Genomic DNA, 12,154 nt, shown 5'->3' on the forward strand with positions numbered 1-12,154 from the left:
ACGAAACAAAACATGGGGTTGTATACTCACCTACCGGTACCGGCGAGGCCACGGGAGGACGTTAGCCTTGATTTCATTTTGGGATTACCCAAAACCGTGCGTCACCACGACTCGATCATGGTCGTGGTAGACCGCTTTTCTAAGATGGCACATTTCATTCCGTCCTCAAAGACCGCCGACGCCTCACGGATAGCTCGTCTCTTCTTCGACAACATCGTCAAGCTACATGGGGTGCCCAAGACAATCGTCTCAGATTGAGAAGTCAAATTTACTAGCTATTTCTGGAAAATGTTGTGGGTCCTCATGGGCACACATCTCAAGTTTTCATCAGCCTACCATCCCCAAACGGATGGCCAGACCGAGGTTGTTAATCGCAGCCTTGGCAATCTACTCAGATCTATTGTTGGCGATAACGTAGCCACATGGGATCAAGTACTCCCTCGAGCGGAGTTTGCCTTCAACTACTCGGTGACTCGCACCACTGGGAAGGCCCCGTTCGAGATCATCTATGGTCAACTTCCACGTCGACCCCTTGGCCTCATGCCATTAGATGCGCAACAGAGGATCTCAGATAATGCATTAGAAGTTGCAGAACAAATTAGGGACATGCATGACATCATACATACACGCATTGCATCCATGAATGAGCAATATAAGGCATCTGCTGATAAGGGTCGTAGGTCAATGTCATTCTCTGAAGGAGAATTAGTCCTGGTTAGATTGAGGCGTGAGAGGTACTCTCCAGGGGTCGCTACGAAGCTCCATGCTCGTAGTGTCGGGCCTTTCCCGATAGCCCAGAAGATCAATGACAACGGCTATGTTGTGAGCATCCCGCCAACTTGGGGGATTAGTTCAACATTTAATGTCAGTGATCTATCCCGATACCTTCCTTCGCCACCCATCACTGAGCCTCACAGCCACTCGAGCCTTAGTAGTAAAGAGAGTGAGTGTTAACCAGCCCCTTCTTCATTTCCCACCCTTGTACGGCAAGACGAGATAGAAACGATATGGCATGAGGTAATTCACGCTGAGGGGGAGCGGGTAGGTCGCACTTTCCTAGTCCACTGGCAGGGACGTCCGTCATCCGATGACACGTGGATCTCCGAGGGCGCTCCCTGCGTGCGGCAGCCCACGCGCGGCCTCGTGTGCGCCCCTCCAGAGAGCCCTCTGCACGCGTGAGCCGGTCCGCACCGGCGCAACCCCCCCTCGTGCCCACTTCCGCGAGCCACTGTCATGCGCGCGCCGTGCATGCCCTCACCGTGTGCGCCCCCGCGTGTGCCCACCTGCGTGTGCCTCGCGCGCCCCTGCCTGTGAGCGCCCGCACCCGTCCGTCGGCGTACTGCCGTGTGCGCCCGCCGGCCTGCGCCTGCGCCACTTCAGTGCACCCTATGTGCCCTTCGCCCGTGGTCGCCGCCCAACACCCGCCTGCGCCACCCCAGTGCACCCTATGCGCCCTTCGCCCGTGGTCGCCGGCCAACACCCACCTGCGCTCGGTGCCCCCTCACGCCAGACCCTGTGCCAAACCGATGTCGTGTGCGTCTCCACCGTTGTCGTCTGTGCGCCTACTACTACGGCCTACAAACGACCCACACTGTCTCTGGAGATGCTACACGTTTGACGCGCCGTGGACTATCGACAAACCAGATACCATCTCCTCTCCCCTCCATTAGTACTAGTATTATTACTTTCTGTCATCTCGTCTTCCGCTATCTCGTCCTCTGCCAATTTTCACTCTCTTATTGAAAGGATAGCCACCTTCGCCGAGGGGTAGGAACTTTCTTGTGGTAGAGGGTTAAATTGCCGATCTAGGCGTCGAACTCCTTTGGGCCATCAAACGCCCCTCATTCCTTACGCATCTTAGTCGATCCTAAGGGTCATTGGGTGTCTGATTAGGATCAATATCTCGTTATTGATTGGTGTAGGCCTTCTTCCCTATCCGTGGTCATCGATTATTGCTCATTAACGGGATTTCTTACTCGCGGCATTCATTTCATAAATACTCACGAATTAATTCTCTTCGTCCTGTGACGTAATATGAGCCGTCCGATCCCAGCACGCTCAATGTATTACATCAGCTAGTACCTTTGCTTGCCGTTTGGTCTTCACATCCAGTCGGCTACTCCAAATCGCCATCGCAGCCACTTGCCACCGTGCATACTATTTAGGTTCCGGGCGCTATCTCGAACCCCTAAAGGGGACAACTCCCCCCTTGACCGCCTAGCAACAGACCACGCAGTTGGATCCGCAACACCCTGTCATAGCGCACGTCAATCGCCCCCGCCAACGACGCGTCAAGAATCTCCCACATCGCCACGATGTACTACTCTAGTGCTGAGGTACTTTCTGCACTCTTGGTGATCATGTTCTTCATCCAGTACTCTTCAAATGTTTATCCACCACTGTCAAATTAGTTTTAGATTTTTAATCTTCAAGCGATTAGACTGAATAGTCCTTTGAATCTTCTAGCAATCATCCGTTCAAATTTACTTATCTTGGTGCTTTATTTCACCACGCTGGTTGTAAGACAGTACTTCCACCCTCGACGAGGAGTTGCTCCACCATCATTATTTTTCACCAGATTTAAATCCTCAAACTCGATCATGCCATTCTTGGTCTGTTTTATCCTACCCCAACATTAGATTGTACTAGTACACAGTTTCCCTTCGTCATGACACGACGCCAAAGGCAGATCCACAACAGCCCTTTGGCGTGACACGGCGCACGTCTTTACTTTATCGTCAATTTCTCTTTCCTCCAAGGCCTATATATAAGCCATTGTTTTCAAGAAACATTAGGCAGTCATATTTCAAGAATTGAGTTTTCAGTTAAACTCTTCTTGGAGGACTGCCCAGCCTCCCTCTACCCTCAAACCCTGGCCGTCGTAGCCACCGCCACTGCAGTGTTCGTCGCCGGCCACCTCTTCCTCGTTTCCATTTCTCTATCTCCCTCTCCCTCTCTTTCTCTCAGACCTGCCACCCCAAGGCCGCCTAGGATGCCCCAATCAGGGCCGCCAGGACCGCCCAGGCTGCCCCAATCCACCGGACGATCCCTATCCGCTTGAGGATAGAAACCCGGTACAAGATAAAAATCGTCCTCCTCGTGAAAATTACTATCCACCAGAGGATAGGATCCCAGGTCATGATAGGAATCATTCCCCGCACAATGATCCTATCCGCCTGACGTAAGCGACGAGGTTGGAATGGAATCGCCCTGAACCGGGCGATCCCTATCCTCCTGAGGATCGGGCACAACCTTGTGATTACCATCGTCAGGATCATGACAATCATTGGCAACAGATTCAAAGGAGTGTCAAAATATATGTCTTGTATTATGAGGGATCAAGGGACCCTAAGGAATATCTTGATTAGGAGTCTAAGCTGAATAGTTATTTCCAATGGTATAATATGCTTTAGTTGCAGAAAGTTCAATATGCCAAAATGAAGTTAGGTGGTCAAGCCAATTTTTTTTGGGAGAACCTTGAATTTTCAATCTATAATCAATGAGAGGCACCAATAGACACGTGGCTCCAAATGCAAGATAAATTACGTGAGAAATATGTCTCGATTGCCTATTTAGATAATCTCCTATATCAATGGCAAAAGTTACAACAATGTAGACACCCTGTGTTGGATTACATTACCCAATTTGAAGTGTTTTACATGAGGTGTCGAGTTGAGGAGAATCCCCGAGTCATCATATCCCGATTTAGAATATGACTCAACCCATATTTGGGGACAGAGTTACTTGTTCGCAAGGCGGCCTATAATATTGTAGAGGATCTTGAGCTTTGCCAAACTCTATATTACAGTCCTGTAGTTAGTGGCCGTCCCGCCCTTACCGATCGTGCCTATCCCTCCTACTCTAACAGATCAGCTCCATGCAACCCGCCTCTAGCTCCCCCATTACCAGTGCCCGCTCTGAATTGCACCCCCGCTTAGCACTGTGTTCCTGACCGTACACTACAATCCTCTACTCCGCTACAACCCAGCAGTCGTACCACTTCGTCCCTCGACTCTACCACAAGGGCCCTTTGCAATCTAACCCAGCACAAATTGGGTCGTCTAGCTTAACATGCTTTAAGTGCAAGAGAAGTCATCATAAAGCCTCTCAATGCCCCTCTCGGGCCTTGCACATAGGACATGAGTCCATTGAGGGTGAGCCGACCTTGGAAGAGCAACCTATCGATGAGGAAGAATATAGGGTAGAGAACTACGTAGTAGATGAGTTCGTGCATGAAGATGGTTTGCTGAGTTTCATTGGTATCACTAACTGCCCACCATCCATCCCACGACGCGATCCATCTACTTCACTTAGGGGTGTTGTTCGCTGCACTCTGACTCAACCATCTACCGATGATTCTGCATTGAGGACGTCCTTATTTAACACTTATTTTAAGATCGATGATAAGATGTGCAAAACAATCATAGATAGTGGTAGTTGCATCAATGATGTATTCGATGTTATGACTTCACGTTTGGGGTTACCATCGATTGATCATCCTCATCCCTATTATGTATCATGGATCGATGCTACATCAATCCCTGTGAAGAATCAATGCCTCATTCCTCTCAAAGTGCAATCATACGAGGAAAAGGTATTGTGCAATGTGTTACCCATGAAGGTTGGAAGCATTATCCTTGGTCCTCTTGCTTTATGATAATGATGTACATATTTTTGGTAGGAGTAACACTTGTTCATTCATTTATAAGGGTAATAAAATCACATCGCATCCTTAAGAGACCTACACTGAAAACTATGTCATTAGGTCTATGTATCCTCAACGGGCACCAATTTTTAAAGGAATTAGATAGTGAGCTGTCCATCTGTCTAGCCATGATTCGTGATCGTTCTCCGAAAAATTCCATACCACCACCACTAGAGGTCTCTAAATTACAAGGTGAATTTGAGAGCATCTTTCCCCATGATCTATGGGTGATATTCAGCATACCATTGATTTTATTCCCGGTTCATCCTTACCAAATCTTCCTCACTATTGTATGGATCCACACAATATAAGGATCTTCAACGTCAAGTCCAAGAACTATTGGATAAGGGATTTATCCAAGAGAGCCATAGCCCATGCGCCATCCCTGCACTGTTAGCTCCCCAAAAGGATGGGAATCGGCACATGTGTATTGACAGTGGAGCCATTAATAAGATCACCGTTAAGTAGAGATTTTGAATCCCTCGCATTGATGATATATTCGATATGATGGCTGGTTCAGTGATTTTCTCAAAAATTGATCTAAAGAGTGGTTATCATCAAGTCCGAATCTGTTATGGAGATGAGTGGAAAACAGCATTTAAAATCAAGGATGGCTTATACGAGTGGAAGGATATGCCTTTTGGATTGTCAAATGCTCCTAGTACGTTTCAACGATTGATGAACCATATCCTTAGACGATTCACTCGGGGTTTCGTTGTTGTTTACTTTGATGATATAATTATTTATATTAAATCTAGGAATGATCATGTCCATCACCTATGCCTAGTATGTGATGTTTAAAGGCTGAACAACTGTATGACCATCCAAAGAAATGCTCATTCCTTGTTGATCATGTCTCATTCCTTGGATTTATCTTATCTGCACAAGGTGTTTCTATCGACCACTAAAATAGATGTCATAACCCAATGGCCTACTCCTAGGAGTGTTCATGATATTCGTAGTTTCCATGGTTTAGCGACTTTCTATCGTCACTTCATCTCATACTTAAGTACTATTATGGCACCCATGACTGAATGCCTAAAGGGTAACCATTTTGAGTGGACTATATTAGCACAGAAATCCTTTGAGGGTATAAATTTGATGACCAAAGCTCCAATCCTCTGCATAACAGATTTTAGTTAAGTGTTTGAGACAGCTTGTGATGCATCCGGGTTAGGAATTGGAGTTTTTGAGTCAAGAGAATCATCCCATTGCATTTTTTAGTGAGAAATCGAATGATGCCAAGCTCAAATATTCAACTTATGATAAGGATTTTTATGCCATTGTTCAATCACTACGTCACTGGTGCCACTATTTGCTTTCTAAAGATTTTGTTCTCTATCCCGATCATGACGCATTAAAGTACCTTCATTCCCAACAGAACTTAAATCCTAGGCATGTTCAATGGGTTGAGTACATTCAATCATATACTTTTGTCCTGAAGCATAAGAGAGGCGTCGAGAATAGGGTCGTAGATGCATTAAGTAGACGAGTCCACATTTTGAATGTCATGAAAATTGAGATGATTGGCTTTGATCAAATAAAGGATCTTTATATAGATTGTCCACACTTTGCGCCTATCATCTAGTCATTGGGAAGATACCCTAATCCAAAAACCCAGGACTAAATTCTAGAAGATGGATTTCTTTTCCATGACCGTCGGCTATGCATCCCAAAGACTTCGCTTAGATGCTTTCTTGTTTGGGAGATACACGCCAGAGGCTTAAGTTGTCACTTTGGACGAGATACAACGATTATAACCATTGAGCATAAATTTTTTTGGCCATCCCTAAAGTGAGATGTAGCAAATATTATAGCTCAATGTCATGTGTGTGCTCTTGGTAAACAGGTAAAACAGAACACGGGTCTCTATACTCCCTTACCAGTCCCTCGTAAACCCTGGGATGCCGTAAGCACCGACTTTGTTCTTGGACTTCCATGCACTCATAAGCATCATGATTCCATCCTGGTAGTTGTCAATCACTTTTCAAAAATGACCCACTTTATTGATTGTACAAAAATTTCTGACGCTTCGTGTGTCGCCCGAATCTATTTAAATGAAATCATCCGCCTGCATGGTCTTCCAAAGAGTTTAGTATCAGACACATATGTCACATTCACTAGCTACTTTTGGAAGACCCTTTGGCATGTCTTTGGAACTAAACTCAAATTTTCAACGGCTTTTTATCCCCAAACTGACGGTCAAACTGAAGTTGTTAATAAAAGCTTGGGCAATCTATTACAATCATTGGTTGGGGATAACCTCAAATCTTGGGACATTGTCATTCTGCGCGCCGCATTTGCCTACAACGCTTCTGTCAACCGTACCACTGGCATGAGTCCTTTTGAAATTATTCATGGTCACCCACCTCGTAAACCTATCGATTTAATACCCATGTTGCCACATGCTATAGTCTCAATCGATGGTCAGTCATTGGCAAATCATAATAGAAGACTGCATGAGGACATTCATCATCACATCACGAATACCAATGCATCATACAAACAGACTACAGATTTACACCGTCATTTTTGCGACTTTAAGGAAGGTGACATGGTGATGGTGAGAGTAAGGCCAGAGAGATTTTCTCCCAAGCGGGCTACGAAGCTTCACGCTCATAGTGCCTGGCCGTTCTTGATCCTAAAGTGAGCTGGCCAAAATGCCTATGGCGTTGGTATACCCTCTACATGGGGATAAGCGCCACTTTCAATATTTCAAATTTGGTCGAATATAAAGCCCCACCTCTCTCATCTAATGACCAATCCCTACCCATCGACTTTCTAGTGAGCGACTTTGACTTGTCCACCCCTCTTTCATTACCTTCCGACTAGCAAGAGCACATTGAGGCTATACTGGATGAGGTAATCACTTTCACCGAGGGTGGGACGGTGCAGAATATTCTTATTTGTTGGCAGGGAAAACCATCGACAGACGACTCATGGATTTTGGACGAGGACTTGGCTCACCTTTGACCGGATCTGCTTATCCCACTAGAGCTTTGTAACGACAACTCAACGGAGTCGAGTTCTTCTGACCCCCGGGGAATTGGTAGCAACCACGACTGCACATTGGAACCGAACGTGCCTCCACCTCCACACAAGACGTCCTATGTCATGTCACGTCATCAACACTGATAAGCCTAAAAATGTGTGTAAATATGTCATTGATTTGACGTTTAGACTTATACAATAAAATTCATAAATACCCTTAATCACTAAATATAGAATATAGAGCAAGCAAGGGGTCGAACCACAGGGAGGCAGCAAGCAAGAATTTATATCCATTTTTTAATGAATTAATTCAACGATGAATTTATTTTTCAATTAATAAACCTTAATTATACTTAATAATGTTTTTAATTAATTCAAATCAAGTAAAAACTCAATTTTGATTTTAAATATTTCAGCCAAAAAGCTAAAGATAGAATTATTTCAGTTATAAGATCAGAATAATTCAGATTATTCATTTCCCAATTATTATATAATTTTAAGATAATTTTTATGAATTAAAATTGGGAATTTAATAATCAAGAAAGGGATTTTGAGATTGGAGTTGAAGATGGACGAATTTATGGCTGAAATTTTTTATTTAGGGTTTTTATATATTGAGTTAAATTTCCAATAATAAATTTGAAATATAGAGAGAGAAAGTAGACAAATTAACCTAGAGAGAGAAAGTGAAGAATTTGGAAAAATGTAAAATCTGACCCTACATTAAAAATCTAAAAATGCAGAATTGTTCGAAATCTACTTCAATGTAAAGATTAAAAATCAGATCTCGAATCAGACTCAAAATACAATGCTAATTTCAATCAAAACAACTTCTAGGGCATGTACATTTCACCCATGCCTTGGCGTTTTAGAATCGTTCAAGAAGAAATTGAAAATACAAATCATAAGCTTACAACTTTGAATGGAGGATCAAGATCTGTCGACTTCCAAAGCAACTCCTGTGTCCTTCCTGGCCAAATCCTTGGGGAGAGCTTCAAAAAGTGAATTTTGCTTTTTTTCAAACCTCTATTTAAAGATCCAACCCTCTCGATTGTAGAGGGGAAAACACAAACATGCCCTCAAACTTTCAGCCCAATCAAACATCTAGATCTCAATATATCGTCATTTTACTGCAGATTAATCTAGGCCGTTGGCTCATTTTATTATTAAAAAATTCAATTTTTCTGATTGCCTGACGCATTCTTTCTCAAATTCTGCCTTCTCGGATCGCGTTCTGACACGTAGTTTTCCGCATCCGCCAGCCCAATCATTGGATAGTGATTCCTGTGTTTAAATGGCTAGAAATATGCCGCGTCACCCGTCAGCGCCGCTGAAAAAATAAAATAATAAAAAAAGTACAGCGATGAAATTACCGCTATTTAATAATATTCGCTAATTGATTTCTGCGTGCATTTAATGCACGCGAAAAAACAAAAAAGCGGCCGTCTTTTATTTAAATCCACATGGAATATATATATAAATGCGGAATTGATTCCCACGTGCATTTAGTGCACGCGATTATCGATTCTGCAGTCAATGATTATGCGAAATAAAAGACAAATGTACCTTTTTTATCTTGCCGACCGCGCCATTCGCTTCTTTCTAGCTAATGATTGCCCATTATGGCATCGCATATTGTGATGCCATAATGAACTAATAATGATCTTTTTATTTATATAAACAAAAACACGCATCCACTTATTTGCCCAAATTTCAGGCGAATGACGTGGATGCCATGTGATATATTTATAAATGTATTATAAAATGACAAATAAATAGAATATGTGTTATTTAAATAATAAAAATCATTTCTTGACTATAGAATGGTCAAAAAATTATATTAAAATATGGGAAAAATTCTAAAAACATAGGAAAGCCCTTACCAACCTCTATCCAAGTATTTAAAGCCCTGTAAAAAATATTTCTTTAATGAGATGAGGTTAAATACCATGTAAAAAATGATAAAAATTAGAAATAATAGTAAAATCGAAGTGTAAGTCATTTATCTTCATTTAAAGATGATAACATGCAAATATGGTCATTAAAACACATAAATATAATGTAAAAATTCATTAATTAATCCTGGTAATTTGCAAGTTATCAAACGCCAATTCGAAAACTGCCCTATGATGTGACACATCCATATGTCATCTATATTCATCTATTTTTTATTTCTTTCTCTTTCCTCCAAGGCCTATACATTGGCCAAATGTTCTTGAAATGCTTGGTGAATTTCTGTTGGAATTAAAGTTTCTTCTTCTAAAAGGAAGCTTGCCCTAGCCGTCATCTCAGGCGAGCCACCGCCGCCACCGTCGAGAAGACCACTTGCCTTCCTGTGCCCGCCGAGCACACACTCCAAATCACCCTCTCAGCCACTTGGTGTCCCGCATACCATTTAGGTTTCAGGGAGGTGTCCCCAACTGCTAAAAGGGGAAACTCCCCCCTTGACCCCCTGCCAACTGACCGCGATTTTGGATCCGCGACACCCTGTTGTAGCGCATTTCAATCGCCATAGCCAACATCGCATCGAGAATCTCCCGCATCGCCAGGACGCACTATTCTAGTGCCGAGGTACTTTCTGAACTCTTTGGTGATCGTGTTCTTCATCCATTATTCTTCATGTGTTTATCCACCGCTGTCAGATTAATTTTGGACTTTGAATCTTTAAGCGATTAGATTGAATAGGCCTTTGAATCTTCAACCAATCGTCTATTCAAACTTATTGATCTTGGTGCTTTGTTTCACCGCGGTGGTTGGAGGTCAGTACTCCCGCCCTCGACGACGAAAGGGGCTGCATCATCATTATTTTTCATCGGATTTAAATCCTCGAACTCAATCGCATCATTCGTGGTCTGTTTTATCCTACCCCAACATTAGATTGTACTAGTACCCAGTTTCCCTTCATCATCCTGCATCTGTCTCCCCTAGTCATCCTGCATCAGAGAGAGCTAGACAGCTAATGAGGAATCAGCAACTAGATCATGATGCAGGATGACTAGGGAAAACTTGGTAGGAAGACTATCTAGTCTGGGGAGGGATAAAACAGACCATAAATCACACGATCAAATTCAAAAATTTATGCCCGGTGTAAATTTTATGCTGGTTGACATCCTCCTTGAGTTTCGTCAACAGAGACATGAAAGAGAGGGAATAAGCAATTATAAGTGAGCACGAGAATAAGAGAGAGAAAGAGAGATAAAGTACGAGAGAGGGACAATAGAGAGATAGAGTATATTACATCGCTTAAAAAACTTATCCATAGTTCCCACATCCAAACGGCTACGACCCGCATGATTTCCTTTGTCAGTCATCCATCATCCAGGATGAATGACTAGTGACTGACGGCGGAGGTTGTTGCGTTTCATCATCCCTCCATCGCTCTGGATATTGCGAATGATGAACTCAGGTGGAACGGATGTCCTTCCTAACCTGCCCGACAAGCCTACTTGAGGTGGATAAGACAGATATCTTACGTGTCATATTGAGCATAGCGGAAGGCATAAAAGAAACGTCCATGTCTCTCGCGATCTTTTCCCACACACTCTCTCTTGCTCCTCTCTCTTTCTCTCTCTCACTCTTGTCTCACACACGACTTCCTTCTCTCTTCCTCGCTCGTGTCTAAGACTATAATTCTTGCTCCTCTCTCTCTCACACATCTCTCATCAACTATTTATTGCTCCTCCCTCTCTATCGCTCATGTGTCACACACTACTTCTTGCTCCTGTCCCTATCATTTTTGTCTCGCACCCCATTTCTCTCTCCTCACTCTCTTGCTCCTCTTTCTCTCTCTCATGATTGCTATTGTCTTTTCTCTCACACGCTCCCTCTCTTCCAACTCTCCTCCCGCTCTCTGTTCTCCCTCTCTTCTTTCAAACACTCTCACTCTTGCTCCTCTCTTTCTCTCTCTTGCTCCACTCTAATTTTTCGCACATCTCTCTTTTGCTCCTCTCTCTCTTTCACACACTTATCTTGCTCCTCCCTCTCTCTCTGCTCACAAACACTCTCGCTCTTCCTCATGTCTCCCTCATTATTCTCTATTTACTCTCTGACACACTACCTCGTTTACAGGTCTCTCTCTCTTCTCTCACACACTTCTATCCTGCTCTTCTCTCTCCCTCTCTCTTTTCTTTTACGTTCTATCTCTCTCTTGCTACTATTGCTCTTACTATTCTCTATTTATTATCTCATACACTATCTTGTTAACTCCTTTCTAACTCTTTTCTCACACTCTCTGTTTCTAGATCATCTCTCATTCTCTCTCTCTCTCCTACACTTTCCCACTTGCCTCCTCTCTTTCTGCTCTCTTTTTTCTCGCCCACTCTCTCTTTTGCTCTTCTATCTCTCTCTCTTTCTGCCTGCCTCTGTCTCTCGCTCCTTTCCTTTCTCCCACCTCATCTATCCCCTTCTGTCTTTCTCTCTCTCCAACAGTTTCAGGCCTTAGGGCGAGTCGAGAAAACG

Source organism: Wolffia australiana, chromosome 5 (assembly GCF_029677425.1).
Source record: "Wolffia australiana isolate 7733 chromosome 5, ASM2967742v1".
In the NCBI taxonomy this organism is placed as follows: Eukaryota; Viridiplantae; Streptophyta; class Magnoliopsida; order Alismatales; family Araceae; genus Wolffia; species Wolffia australiana.